This window comes from Ursus americanus, chromosome 6, assembly GCF_024610735.1.
Source record: "Ursus americanus isolate L20-20 chromosome 6, mUrsAme1.1.p, whole genome shotgun sequence".
Taxonomy (NCBI): Eukaryota; Metazoa; Chordata; class Mammalia; order Carnivora; family Ursidae; genus Ursus; species Ursus americanus.
Window position 1 is genome coordinate 76,935,980 of NC_142132.1, and position 13,816 is coordinate 76,949,795.

The 13,816-nt window shown below is 44.8% G+C and overlaps 1 protein-coding gene and 1 pseudogene across 3 annotated transcripts in view; both read right to left on the bottom strand.

Moving 5' to 3' along the window:
* Positions 1–13,816, bottom strand: part of PRKG1 (protein kinase cGMP-dependent 1) — a 1,185,335-nt gene that overhangs the window by 317,151 nt on the left and 854,368 nt on the right. The gene's annotated exons all lie outside the window — the stretch shown is intronic.
* Positions 6,862–9,022, bottom strand: LOC123795501 (G protein pathway suppressor 2 pseudogene; annotated as a pseudogene).

Sequence of the window (13,816 nt, forward strand, 5' to 3'; positions counted from 1 at the left end):
TTTTGTTTGTTTTTTGGTCTGGTTTTGGGTATATTTAGCACCTGGTTTGGCAGACACAGCTTAATTATTCTCCTTGAATATCAAATAAAAGTAAAAGATGAATGACCTAGGGCAATACTCCCTGCCTGCAATTTCAAAATAATGGATGAGGAAGGTAATGGCAAAGCATACATTTTAAACTACTGTACACGGTTGCTCGGGCTACGTCTAAGCAACAGACTTACTGTTTTATAAATATCAAAACCGTTTTTTTCTATTATCTCTTTTTTCAGGTCCCTAGTAATTACACCTGAGGTATCTTTAATTGTTGTTCAATAGTGAGCTCAGCTATTTGCAAATTCAGTGGAGGTGTCACCTTTGAGAGGCCAAGGTCTACAACGCCTAACCTCCACGGCTCTAGAAGAAATCCCGGAATCCTTTAAACCATCAAGAAGCAGGATGAAAGGTGGGGTCATTCTCCAGAATTCTCTTAGCTGGCTATTCCGGATCATCAACACATTAAACAGCTACCAGGTCCTCCTCCTAATAGCTATTTTGCTCTTATAAATAGCTTCTTCTCTAGAGCAGGGAATGGCAAGCAGGATTTCATAGCTTGGTACAGCCAGCATTATTAGCATCATGGCTTTCCCTGTTGAGGATTAATAACAGTAGCTGTACTGATGACAGAAAGCGATAATAGTTCTAATTACCGATATTCATCTTAGGATGGTGAGCAGCTGTTAAAACATCTCTTTGGAAGTTCAAGTTCAGTCGCCTAGCTTTTCTGCCAAATAGAGAAAGCTTTAATGCTAATTAGGAAGGCAGATTACAAATTCAAATGTCAGTCAGAGTGCACCGTGACTGTTCTTTATTAACTTTTTCTCTTCCCCACCTTAAGCCTTCTGGCCCTTATGTTTTTAAAAGCTGACACTCCAAGTAATGACGGGAGCCCCGGGGGGGCTCCTGGTGTCCACTTGAAACAACGCTTTCCACTTGAATAAGGGAAGCTTCTCATCTGTTTGCCTTTGAAGAATGTGACGCGCTGCCTCAACGTTGTCAGAAACTCACACGCCTCCAGAGCCGCTCTCTACCTGCTGGAAGGACCAGGAAGGCGGGCAGAGAACCGAGGTCAGGTCTGCTGCTTCCAAGGTCAGCGGCAAATACCTTTCGCACATGATCTGACTTCTCAGCAAGCAAGTCCTTCCTTTCCTCCATTGGTCGGTGTTTCCTCAACTCTCCAGACCACGTGAAACCTGCAGGATCAGCTGAGGAGCAATGCAGTGTCACTGCGCTCTTCCACCCAAACTCAGGAGGGGAACCTCCAGGCGGAGGATCGAAGTCAAGGTCAGGCTCAAATGCGGGGAATTGTTGCCAGGGCCCTGGCGAGCAGGGAGCAGGAAGAGTGTGTGTTCAGGACCACGTGGGCACTAACTGCCTCCTCTGAGAGTTAGGGTGGGACCCGGTGGTGCTGTGCTTGAACCAGGGCCCGGGAGAGCCTGACACCTGTCAGCATTCCCTGAAATCAGGGGTTGACGGGCTTTTTCCATGAAGACAAGCTGCTGAGTATCCCAGCCTTTCAGGCCACATCGCCCCCACGGCAACTGGGCAGCTCTCGCTGCAGGGCAAAAACAGTGGCAGACAGCAGGAAAAGAAACAAGCGTGTCTGGCTCCCAGTAAAACTGACATTTGAGCTTCATATAATATTCCTATGGGATGAAGCCTTCTTCTTCTGATCTTCTCCAGCCATTTAAAAATCCAAAAATCATTCTTAGCTCAAAGGCAGTGCAAAAATTGGTCATGGGCAGTTTGCTGATTCCTGCCTTATATGGAAATGCCAACATTTTAGGGTAACATCTTCTCCAATGATAATAGAAACCTCATTAACAACACACACACATACACCCATGAAGTGAACAAACAACAAAAAAAGGAATAGAGCCAAGTGTTTCACTCTTTTTTCAATCCTAGCAGGACCCCACCTATCTCAAGTGTCCCCAGCAGCAAAGTATGGATAGGAGGCAGAGCATGGCAATTACCTGCAGGCACATCTGTCCCTGCTGGGTTGAGCCACCCCACTTCCATTAGGTTCTGTTCCCTAACTAAATGAATTGGGAAACTATGGAAATGGAGTCCTTGCTTCCGTGTGGGCGCGTGGACATGAGCGTGCATGCGCACGCGCCTGTGTGTCGTCCCTGCTGTCCATCTGTCACCTGACTTGCCATGTTACAGTTGCTATTTAAAATACAGGTTTCTAGGCTCCTTTCCTAAGTTTATTTCAGCCGTTCCATGGCTGTTCCACATATCTGTATTTTAAGCAACCTCCCCAAGTGAGTCATACGATCTAGTCTATTTAGGAAACTAATACGAGAATCAAGGTCTGGCCCAACTTGCAAGTTCATGGTGCAGTCATAGCACAACTTTCTCTAGGCCTGCGAGGACGATCCTTGCACTTTTATACACATAAAATTGGTCTTCCACAGCGACATCACCAGGTGGGACTACACACCAATACTGACACCAAAAAGGAAAGCAAGATTGTTGATCATGAGGTCCTGGAAGGAAGCCAAGCTCTTGGGATTGCTCAGCAATGATATTCACAAACAAAAACCAGAAACTGTGCTAGGCAAGGAGTATTGAGAAAATAGGCCACAAGCAAACAGTTCACAGTGAACGGATAGGACCACAAGTGGGGGGGGGGACACGCATGGAAGGGTTGCTTTGCTCTTCAAACACTGTGGCGATTCTGAATGACCGAGAACGACCGGAAAACTGAGCAGCGCGCAGGGCAAGTAAAGCCACAGTAATCAGAGAGGAGGCGGCTCCGTCTGAGCAGAGAGGTTGGGCAGGGCACACATCTATGACAGCTTTGCTCTAAACAGTGGTGACAGCTGTGGACCAAAGGGCGGCCATTCTCACAATAAACCGCTCGGCACAAATAGCAATCCCATCAGAAGAACCATCTTTGAATACAAAAGGCAAGGCTGGCTGTATCAATTCTGCTATGGGTCAAACCATCTAAAGAGGCTATTACCCCCTTCGTCACCTTTTCTATATTCCCAAACTTCCACTCCCGCAAGCCTAATTTTCGCTATTTTCCCTCCTGTTGCTCCCTGCTCCCTCCTGTCCCAGGTTCTCTGGCCCAGCTCTTGACTCAGATTGCTCCTCATGCCGGTATCATCCTGGAATTCTGATCGCCGAGACCTCTGACCATCGTAAATTATTTCCCTAAACCTGTCATTTTGTACTGAGATAATTTTCTAATATGCTCAGACAGATGTACTGACTTTTCGATGCCTATTATAGCTTGTTTAATTAGACACAAAATTTGATGGAATAAATTACAGTAACAGCTAACAATATAGTCTTACTTTGTGCCATGCATCGCACGAAGCACTTTCTACGGATATTACATTTCATATTTAAATACAGTGGTTTTCAATCTGATACGTGAAGCGTTTAGAAACGAACACTCTTATCCTCACGAGAAAGAAAGGTGAGCTGAAAATCAATCACTTTTCTTAGAGCCATTGGAAAAGTGAGGTCACAGGGTTAATTGCTGCTTTGAACACTGGAGAGATGGAAGGGGTGATACCCAGATTCACAGCTAACCTACTGGCAGCAGAAGCCCAGCATCAGAAATGCCCAGGTAGAGCCAGTGTGGGCAAGAATGCTTTAAACCCTCCCTGATGTGCTGCTGGAGGTTCAGTGTGACCAGCTGGAGAGTTAACAACACCCAGAGGCCCAGCCTTAGGGGAACTTCCTCCACCATCTCACAGTTGTTACCTCTTAGGAATGCTATCAGGTGTTCACCCTGAAGATAGGGGGGAGTCCCCATACTTGTTCAGGGAAAGAGGAAAACCAATGATTCCGAAGGACACTCAGGGCCCTTTGTTCCATTTACAAGGCCTGCACTCAGGGGAAAGATGAACCAAACTGGGTGAAGAACACACTCAGCTCCAGGTCCCTCTAGCCGTTGATGAAGGGGAAGGAAAGAGCTCACCTGGGCTCACTACAAGACTGAGACCCAATGATAGGACTACAGACCGAATCCTGTCCCCTCTACGCCTTTCTACCCGTGATGGTTAACTGTAGGTGTCTACTTGACGAGATCATAGGGTGCCTGGTATTTGACTTAATATTAAATCTGTGTGTGTGTGTGTCAGAGTGTTTCTGGATAAATCCGCATCTGAATCTGTGGACTCAGTGAGGCAGTTTGTCCTCCCCAAGTGCATCATGCACTTGGTTGAGGGCCTGAATAGAACAAAAAGGCGGAGGAAAGAAGAAATTTGACCCTTCTTGCTTTACTGCTTAAGCCAGGGCATCAATCGCCTACTCTCAGGACTCCTGGTTCTTAGGTCTTCAAACCCAGACTGGAATCCATACTATCAGTGTCTCTGGTTCTTAGATCCTCAGATTTGGACTGAATTACACCACTGGCATTCCTGGATCTCCAACTTACAGACAGCAGATTGTAAATACCAATATATAAATATGAATCTCTCATTGGTTCTGTTTCTCTATAGAATCCAGGAGTTTATAGCTACAAGACTGCAAGTCTCAGAATCAATTAAGCAGGAGCTTCCAGGGAAACCCAAAGAAAACAGACTGGAAGAAAACATGGATGCTAGAGGAAATTTTAGCCTTTGACACAACAGCTACAGTAAACACAGTCTAACACCCAAATAAACATAAAACCTCCCAACAAAGGCCCATCTACCTCATTTCCTTTTACCCAATACATCATATCTGGCTTTCAACGACAACAATCACAAGCCATGCAAAAAGCAAACAAACAAACGAACACCACCACAATTTGAAGAGACAAAGTAAGACTCAGAACCAAACTCAGATATGGCAGAAATTCTGGAATTATCAACAGGGAATTTAAAGTAACTGAATAATATTCTATAGGCTCTAATGTAAAAGTAGAGAGCATGCTAGAACAAATGGGTAATGGAAGCACGGAGTCAGAAAACCTAAGAAACTTCTAAACCAAACTTACAAAACCAAATATGAAGAGAAAAAGGAGCATATAGAACAGAATAACCAACAACTGAAGGGCAATCACAAAAGTTGTCACATGTGTAATGGGAATGCCAGAAGAGGGAGAAAGAAACAGAATAATTGGGGAAAATGGCTTAGAATGTTCCAGAATTAGGGGCGCCTGGGTGGCTCAGTCGTTAAGTGGCTGCCTTCGGCTCAGGGAGTGATCCCAGTGTTCTGGGATCGAGCCCCACATCAGGCTCCTCCACTGGGAGCCTGCTTCTTCCTCTCCCACTCCCCTGCTTGTGTTCCCTCTCTCGCTGTCTCTCTCTCTGTCAAATAAATAAATCAAATCTTAAAAAAAAAAAAAGAATGTTCCAGAATTAATGACAGACACAACCACAGATCCAGAAAGCTCAGAGAAAATCAAATAGGATAAATACCAGTGTAGGCACATTACATTCAAACCACTGGAACTCAAAAGAACAGAAAGCACCAGGCCCGGATGGATTCACTGGTGAATTCTACCAAATATTTCATTAAGACACAATGCCAGTTCTATATAATCACATCCAGAAAACAGATGCAGAGGAAATACTTCACACCTTATTCTATGAGGCCAGCATTATCCTAATATCAATACTAGAAAAATCCTTTATGGCAAAGGAAAATTACCAACCAGTATCTCACATGTAAAAACCTTCAAGAAAATATTAGCAAATCAAATCAAGCAATGCATATTAAAAAATTATACACCATGACCAAGTGGAATTTATTCCAGGTATGCAAGGCTTGTTTAACACTCAGAAATCAGTTACTGTAAGTTCATATCAATAGGCCAAAGAAGAAAAATTGTATGATCATATCAATAGATGCAAAAAAAGGATTTCACAAAGTCCAACACCCATTTATGATAAAAAAATTATCTTTAATCTAGAAATAGACAAACCTACAGTTAAAAATATACTTACTGTTGAAGAACTAGATGCTTTCCCCTAAAATAGGGAACAAGAGAAGGATGGCCCCTCTCATCACTCCTATTCAATGCTTTACTAGAAGACCTAGCTAATGTGTTAAGGAAAAAAAAAAGCATACAGAGGAGGAAGAAAAAAAAATTTAAATGTCTTTGTTCATAGGGTACAGGATTGTTTATGTATAAAATTTTTTAAAAGGCCAAAAAACTAGAATAAGTGATTATAACAGGGTTGCAGGATGCAAGGTTAATATACAAAAGTCAACTAATTTCCTATATTCTGGCATGAACGTGTGGAATCTGAAATTAAAAACACAGTATCATTTACATTAGCAACATTACAGAGACAGTAGAAGGGAGATGGAGGGAGGGACACATGGGTGTAACACATGGGATTTTTAGGGCAGTGAAGCTCTTGTCTATGTTACCGTAATGGTGGAAAGATGACATTACACATTTGGCAAAACCCACAGAAGTGTACAAGACAAAAAGAGAACTCCTAAACAGAAACCATGGACTGTAGTTAATAATGTTTCAATGTTGGTTCAGCGATTGTAAAAAATCTGCCACACCAATGGAAGGATTAGGAATAAGGACAGCGGAGGGTGGAGAGAAGGGAGGATTTAAGAACTGTGTTTTCTGCTCAATGTTTCTATCAATATGGAAAAATTATGTTAAAAAATGAAAATCAGTCCTATGATGTAGATACTATTATATTTTCAGGAAGGGAAAACGAACTTAGGAAGTTAATGTAGACGGTCACATAACTAGTGAATTGTGGACCAGCATTAAAAACGTCTCCAAGACTCAAACCCAAGAATTATAATATGGAGATAAAGAAGTGTGTGCGTATACACACATGCATACACACACACGTGTGTACACACATGTCCACATATAAACATGCCTGCGTGTTGTTCTGTTTCTCAGGGGCAGACAGATTTCATCGGCCTGGGACTGGGACAGCACCCCTCCCTCGTGGCAGGGGCTGGAGGTGAGACAGGAGGTATGAACTGGCTAGTTGTGGTACAACCATGGGTCTGGCTGTGCTAGACGAGGGGGAGCCCAGGGCCAGGTTGGCTTGTAGCTACAAAGCATGACTTTCCTGCTGGTTGCATCCGCACACGTTGCTGGGGGAAGGGAAGCATTCTGGGGGCTGTACCCCAAGGAGCACAGAGAGGATGAGTCTGAGAAGCCAGTCTGTTGGCTGGCGTGTTCCATCTGCTTTTGTAAAGACAGAGCGCTGCCGGGCTGGAGTGATGCTGTCCGGGTGGGCCACAAGGCATTGCAGTCACAGGGCCGTGCTGGAGATGGGTGCTGCACTGCTGGAGATGCCGGACGAGGACTACAGAAGGGTGGCGTGGCCCCATATGGAGGTGGGGCTGAGCCGTCCCTAGGTGCCACCTGGGCCGCCTTGGAACTGCCCGTGCTCTGCGGTCTCTGCAAAAGCAGCAGCTGAGCCCAAAGTACTTGGAGTCCAAACATCCGTGTGGCTGTGTCAGCTGCCATGGGGGTGCCTGGGGACCGTGTCTTCCAGGGCTCCCCCATAAGCAAAGGAGGGGAGTTCCAGTGTGCGCGGGGAAGGCTCTGCCGACAAGCAGCAGGTGTCAGAGGGCGGGCAGAGTCAGGTCACTCTGCTCTTTCTCCTCTGGTTTTCTTGCACATGTAAAACTTTGAGCTGAAGGAAGAGCCCTTTCTTCTCTTCCTGCAGGGCCAAAAGCTTCTCCTGCCACTTCAGGTGTGTTCCTTGGTCTCTGCCAGTGACTTTCTCTGGGCTGTAGGTTTCCCCGTTCTGTCACCGATGGCCTTGCCTCCACAGTCTCTGCAGCCTCCCGCATGCCTGCGTCACATTCAGCAACTGAATGTCCAGCCCCTGCTGAATGCCTGCATGTGTATACACACACACACACACACACACACACACACACACACACACACATACACACACACGTAGGATCACTACATTCTGTGGGGGAGGAGCCAAGACAAAGGCGACGTGTGCTCCAGAAAGCTGTTGATCTGGGAACTGCCTAAGACACAGACTCAGGGGCAACTGCAGGAAATGGGGACCACGTCTATCAGAGGCCTCGATCTCCTTGTTGAGAAAGAGGTTACTGGTACCAGGGACATTATACCCAAAAGCCAGAATCCTTTATTTATGAGTTTTCCTCTTCTTTAGAATATCCTTCCAAAGCTCTGGCCTCTGTTCTCTCTTCCTGGGATGGATACGGTACACAGAGAGTGTTCGAGGAAAGTAAATCTGATTCCTTTCCCATGATCTTGCAGCCCTTGGCTCCCCACGCCTCTGTCTTCCACCTGGACATTGGTTCGAGGGGTTCCGCTACCAGCAACCTCTATGGTGCCTTGCCAGATAGCGCGCCTGGACTCCTGCACTTGGAGATGCACACCCCCGTCTTCGACACGTTCACATTCTAGCTGTGCTGATCGCCTCTGAATGTAAAACCAAACAGCTGTGTTTCTCCACTCTTGCAGCACATATTTACTGAAACCCTATTCAGACTATTCATTCAACAAATATTGGTTATGTAGTTAAGTGTCGGCTATAATTCTTATGCAAATCCTTGCTCTGCTGGAAAGGGGAGCTGAGACATATGCTACCCTTCAGGTAGTACAGACTGTTGGGAAAGGGACAAGTTCCAGTCGGAATAGGAGCAAGCATATGGCTTTCAGGTGCAAACTAGATGAAGACATTAAGGGAACAATGCCAAGAAGAGGATCAGGCAGAGTTCATCAGGGTAAGCGGGAGAGCCCACTGCTCTCGGGCCCGCAGTCATTAATGACTCTTGGAAGAGAACTCGGACCCGCACAGCACCACACGAAGCCGAGAACAATGATGCTGTGTTGCAGGCCTATTTAGAAGACAAACCTTGTTGCCTTTATTAAAATAATAACTTTTAGGTATAAGTAACAAAGAACGGTAGCTCTCCCCAGAGAGCTAAGAGAGGCTCACTGATAGCATCCTGTAATACTTAAGAGAACGTACAGGGCATAGGACGCCGAGAAGCAGCCTCTCTCATACACAGCCGCAGTCCTCCCGGAGCCCCGGCTGGTCAGCTTCCTCCTCATTAATACCGCCTGACATTTGATAAACGTGCACGCCAGATACACAGCCTGCCCCGGTTCAGAGGCTTATCTACCAGCAGACAGCCTTGCCAGCACTGGCCTCAGAAACCGCAGGATTCCTTCACTGCAGGGAACGGGGGGCCGCCTTGCCTCGGGTTCCCAGGGGCACATGCAGCCCAGGGTGTGGGGAGATCTGGGCCTGAATGCCCACACTCCCGGCTGCTCCCAGCTGCCCGATAATTCCATCACAGACGCGCTCTGTATGTGGTGACTAAGGCTGAAAGCCCGACTGGTGCTCTGTTCTTCTGCTTACCAGTGTGCTGTAAGCCCAAGTGGGCTTCTGCTCCTCATCGACCGAGGACTCGAATGCCCTACTGTGTACAAACCCCTGAGCCAGGTCTTCGGAAAGCTGCACAGATGCCTCAGATTTAAAAAAAAAAAAAGAAAGAAAAAAAGAAAAAGAGTTGAAGCTCTTGCGTGCTACTCCCTCGTCATTGGAGCAGGTTGTAATTCCGACCTGGTGTGTGTCACCGTGCTCTGTGAAAGGAACCCAGGCTCGTGACGATCCGCAACGATACTATCCAACGGCATTGTGTCAGTGGGACCTCGCACACACACTGAAGGCAAGCCACTAATTTATACTTTCACACAAATTCGCCATTTGTCTACGGGCCCCACGAGCGGCAGCAGATCACAAGTACCAAGCACAGTTGTACATTCTTAGGCAGCGACCATTCAGGCTCTTTCTCTGAATGTTTTCTAGAAAGCTGATTTATTGCAGATTGGTTTCCTATTTGCAGAGTGCATACATTTTAATGAATTACAAGCAGCATGGAGCAAAGCATACATATTCGGGTGAGAAAATGACTAGAAGTGCCTTGTTTCAGAGTTTGTGGCTAGCATAAAATGGATTCCTGTCATAACAAATTAAAAGTACTGACTGGGAAAAACTAATCTCTCACAGGGAAAAAAAAAAAAAGACAAGAAAACATTTTCAGAAGGAAGCATCTCCTATTTATAAGAAAGAGTGGGGGTTGAGGGCAAGTAGCTTTTCTTTTCTTTTCTCTTTTCTATTCAATCCACAAATTTTTAAAACGCAAGGCAATATAGCTGGGAAAGGTGTGGATTCCAGCATCAGACAGAGTGGGTTAAAAGACCTCCTCGTTTACTTAGCCCTATTGCCTGAGCTTTGGATTCCCAGCTAGAATTTGGAAATCGTAACTATTTGGAAATAGTATTTACCTCAGATGGCATTTCACAAAAGACCTCAGTCTGGCATTGCAATCAGTATCAGTAAGTAGAAAGTATTTGTTTTTCTCAGCTGTTTCCAGGCACCCGATGAAAAGAAATACCAAGTTCTTGTCTTTAAGGAACTTACAAGCTCAAGGGGGTAAATCTTCACAGAACTAGAGACTAATGAAAGCAATGAACGCGTACTTACGTCTTCCACATACTGATCGCTACATCGTTCTAGGAGATATGGGAGAAGAAACTCCCCGTAGAGAGAGAAAGGGCCGCGGAGGAGGCTCAGAACACAAAGGTCTCGCTGAGCAGGTGGTTATAACAGAGTCACAGCTCTGTGGCAGAAGTAGCGCCGTCTATATTGTTCGAGCACCAAATTAACACAGAAACACCGAATCAACACCAAATCCACAACGTCCTACCTCAATGTCTTCCGCACCACAGCTTTCCAAATATGTACTCTGTCAATACTTCCCATTTGGGAATCTCTTTTGCCATCTATGCCATTTGCATGGCTGTCAACTCAGTGTCACCTCTTCAGGGATGACTCTCCTAATGACCTTGGCTAAAGCCCACCACCCGTCCCTGGTATTAACCTATCACCCTAGTTTATGCCCATCATGCTTTTAGCAGAGGTCCCAAGTGTGTCGTAGCTATGGACTGCAGCCGAGTTTCCATCTCCGCACTACTGACATTTGGGGCCGGATACTGGTCGCAGAGCTGTCCTGTGCATTGTACGATGCTTCACATCATCCCTGATTCTATAACCTAGAGGCCAGTGGCAGCGCCCTGCCACCCTCACCCAGGATTCTAACAACTGCAGAGGTCCCCAGACGTCACCAGTGTCTGCTCAGCTCTCTGAATAGAGAGCCCAGTAGGACTCAGGACAGCCCAGATATGCAATAGCCATGAGCAGGCTTGTCTGTTAACCTCGCTGTGTCGGCACGGTACAGATTTTCTATAGGTTCCAGTATGTGGAAGGGGTCTATAAGCACTGCTGTCAGCATCTAAAATGAAAATGATGTGTTTACAGGTTTAATGATTTTACATTCCTTATACAATTGAAGACCACGGCAGTGTTACGAAAGGCAGAAAGGAATGCTAGCCCCTTTCCTAAGTGAGACATTCACGAAGGGTGGGTTAAATATTTTGCTAAAGTCTCACTGTTTTTAGAGACTTGAGCCTACTATCCTCTTAACACAGACAATGAGATCAACTTCAGAAGGAAGACAATACTTCTCCGCCCCCCCCCCCCCCGCAAAATCTTCTCCTGAACAAATATCCAAGTTACTTCAATTGTCGTCTTACACTGTTTCCAGCAATATGGTCCATGCTCCACCGCATCCTCTCCATCCTATATTTTTTCTCTTAAATTTCTTTTAAAGATTAAGATACAGTTCATGTATTATAAAATTCACCCATTTAAAATATACAATTCAGTGGTTTTCAGGATAGTCAAAAACTTATGCAACTATCAACAAAACCTCACTTCAGAATATTGTCATCACCCTGAAAAGAGAGACCCATACTCTGCAGAGTCACTCACCAGAGACCCCTCATCCTCCCAGCTCTAGCACTAATTCACTTATTACTTCTATAGATTGGCCTGGAATAGACAAATAGCATTTGTCCAGAACAGACATTTCATTTAAATAGAATCATACAATGTGTGGCATTTTACTTACCACAATGCTTTCAAGATCATCCATGTGGCAGCGTGTATCAGTACTTGGCCCCTTTTCATAACCAAATAACATGCATTGTATGAGTACACCACATGTGATCGATCCATTCATGGACATTTGGGTTGCTACTTCTTGGCTGTTAGAAATAACGTTGCAATAGGCATTCATGTCTAAGTGTGTGGACATCTACTTTCAATTCTCTTGGAAAATACGCAAAAGTAGAAATTACGCGTCACATGGTAACCTTGTGTTTCACATTTTGAGGTGTTGCCGGATTTTCAAAGAAGCCACGTGATTTTACAACCCCACCAGTGATGTATTAGAATTTTAATTTCTGCACAACCACATTTGTTATCACCTTTTTTAAAAATTCTAGCCATCCAAGTACGTGTGAAGTGGTATAACCTCGTGGCTTTGATTTTCATTTCCTTAATGATTATTAATGTTGAACATCTTTACATGTGCTTACTGGCCTTTTGTACATCTCCTTTGGGGAAATGTCTATTCATTTACGTCATGCGCTGCTTTTAAAGATTTGTTTATTTTGAGAGAGAGCACATGTACACATGCACAGGAGCAGAGCGAGGGGCAGAGGGAACAAGAGACAGAGAATCCCAAGCAGACCCCCTGCTGAGCAGAGAGCCCATTCAGGGCACTATCTCACAACCCTGACATCATGACCTGAGCCAAAAGCAAGAGCCAACCACTTAACTGACTGTGCCATCCAGGTACCCCTCATGTGCTGCTTTTAAAATTGAACTACTTATGTGTTTATTATTGAGTTGTAACTGTTCTTTATATATTATAGATATAAGTCCTTTGATGTTTAATTTTGTGTGTCAATTTAGCTTAGCCACAGCGTCCAGGTATTTGGTCAAACATTATTCTGTATTTGTCAGCGAGGGTGTTTTTTTTTTTTTTTTTTTTTTTTTGTGAATAATATTTAAATCCGTGGATTTTGAGTGAAGTAGATTTCCCTTTATAATTGGGTGGGCCTCATCTAATCAATTGAAGATCTTCATTGAACACAGCCTGACCTCCCCTGCCAAGAAGGAATTTTGCCAGCAGATGGTCTTTGGATTTGAACTGCAATACCAGCTTCTCCAGTCTCTGGCCTGCCAGCCCATCCTGTTAGAGTCTGAACGTGCAAGACTCCACAGTCACATGAGCAAATCCCTTAGAACAAATCTCTCTATAGACATACATACATCCTGGGATGCTTGGGTGGCTCAGTTGGTTAAGAATCTGCCTTTGGCTCAGGTCATGATCCCAGGGCCCTGGAATCAAGTCCTGCATCGGGCTCCCTGCTCAGTAGTCAGCCTGCCTCTCCCTCTCCCCCTGATTGTGCTCTGTCTCTGACAAATAAATAAAATCTTAAAAAAAAAAAGATATATACACATCCTGTTGGTTCTGCTTCTCTGGAGAACCCTGAATAATACAAGTCTTTTATTGCATGTGATTTGTGAATATGTTTTCTCATTCCATATTTCCTTCTATAATAGACTAAGATGTGAATAATTCGTATTAAACAGTTTTGTCTTTACTTTCTAACCTGTACATCCTGCCAACACACACACACACACACACACACACACACACACCATCCATGTCATCCCCCTTCAAAAATAGCTATTTGCCTCACAGAAGGGAAGGCCCAGAAGAAACCAGAGAGAACTAAACAATTCAATCTCCAAATTCAGAGTCCTTTATGCCAAAGCAATTGAGAAAGAACAGGTCTTTGAATTCCCTCCAGCTTGGCTTTGAATAGCAAGAGCCAGGCCTAAAGGAAGGGAAGAAAATTTTAATTCTAACAACAGATTTGAAAAGAACTAATAATGTTCCTGTCTGCTCCATCAGTTTCTTTTCTGAA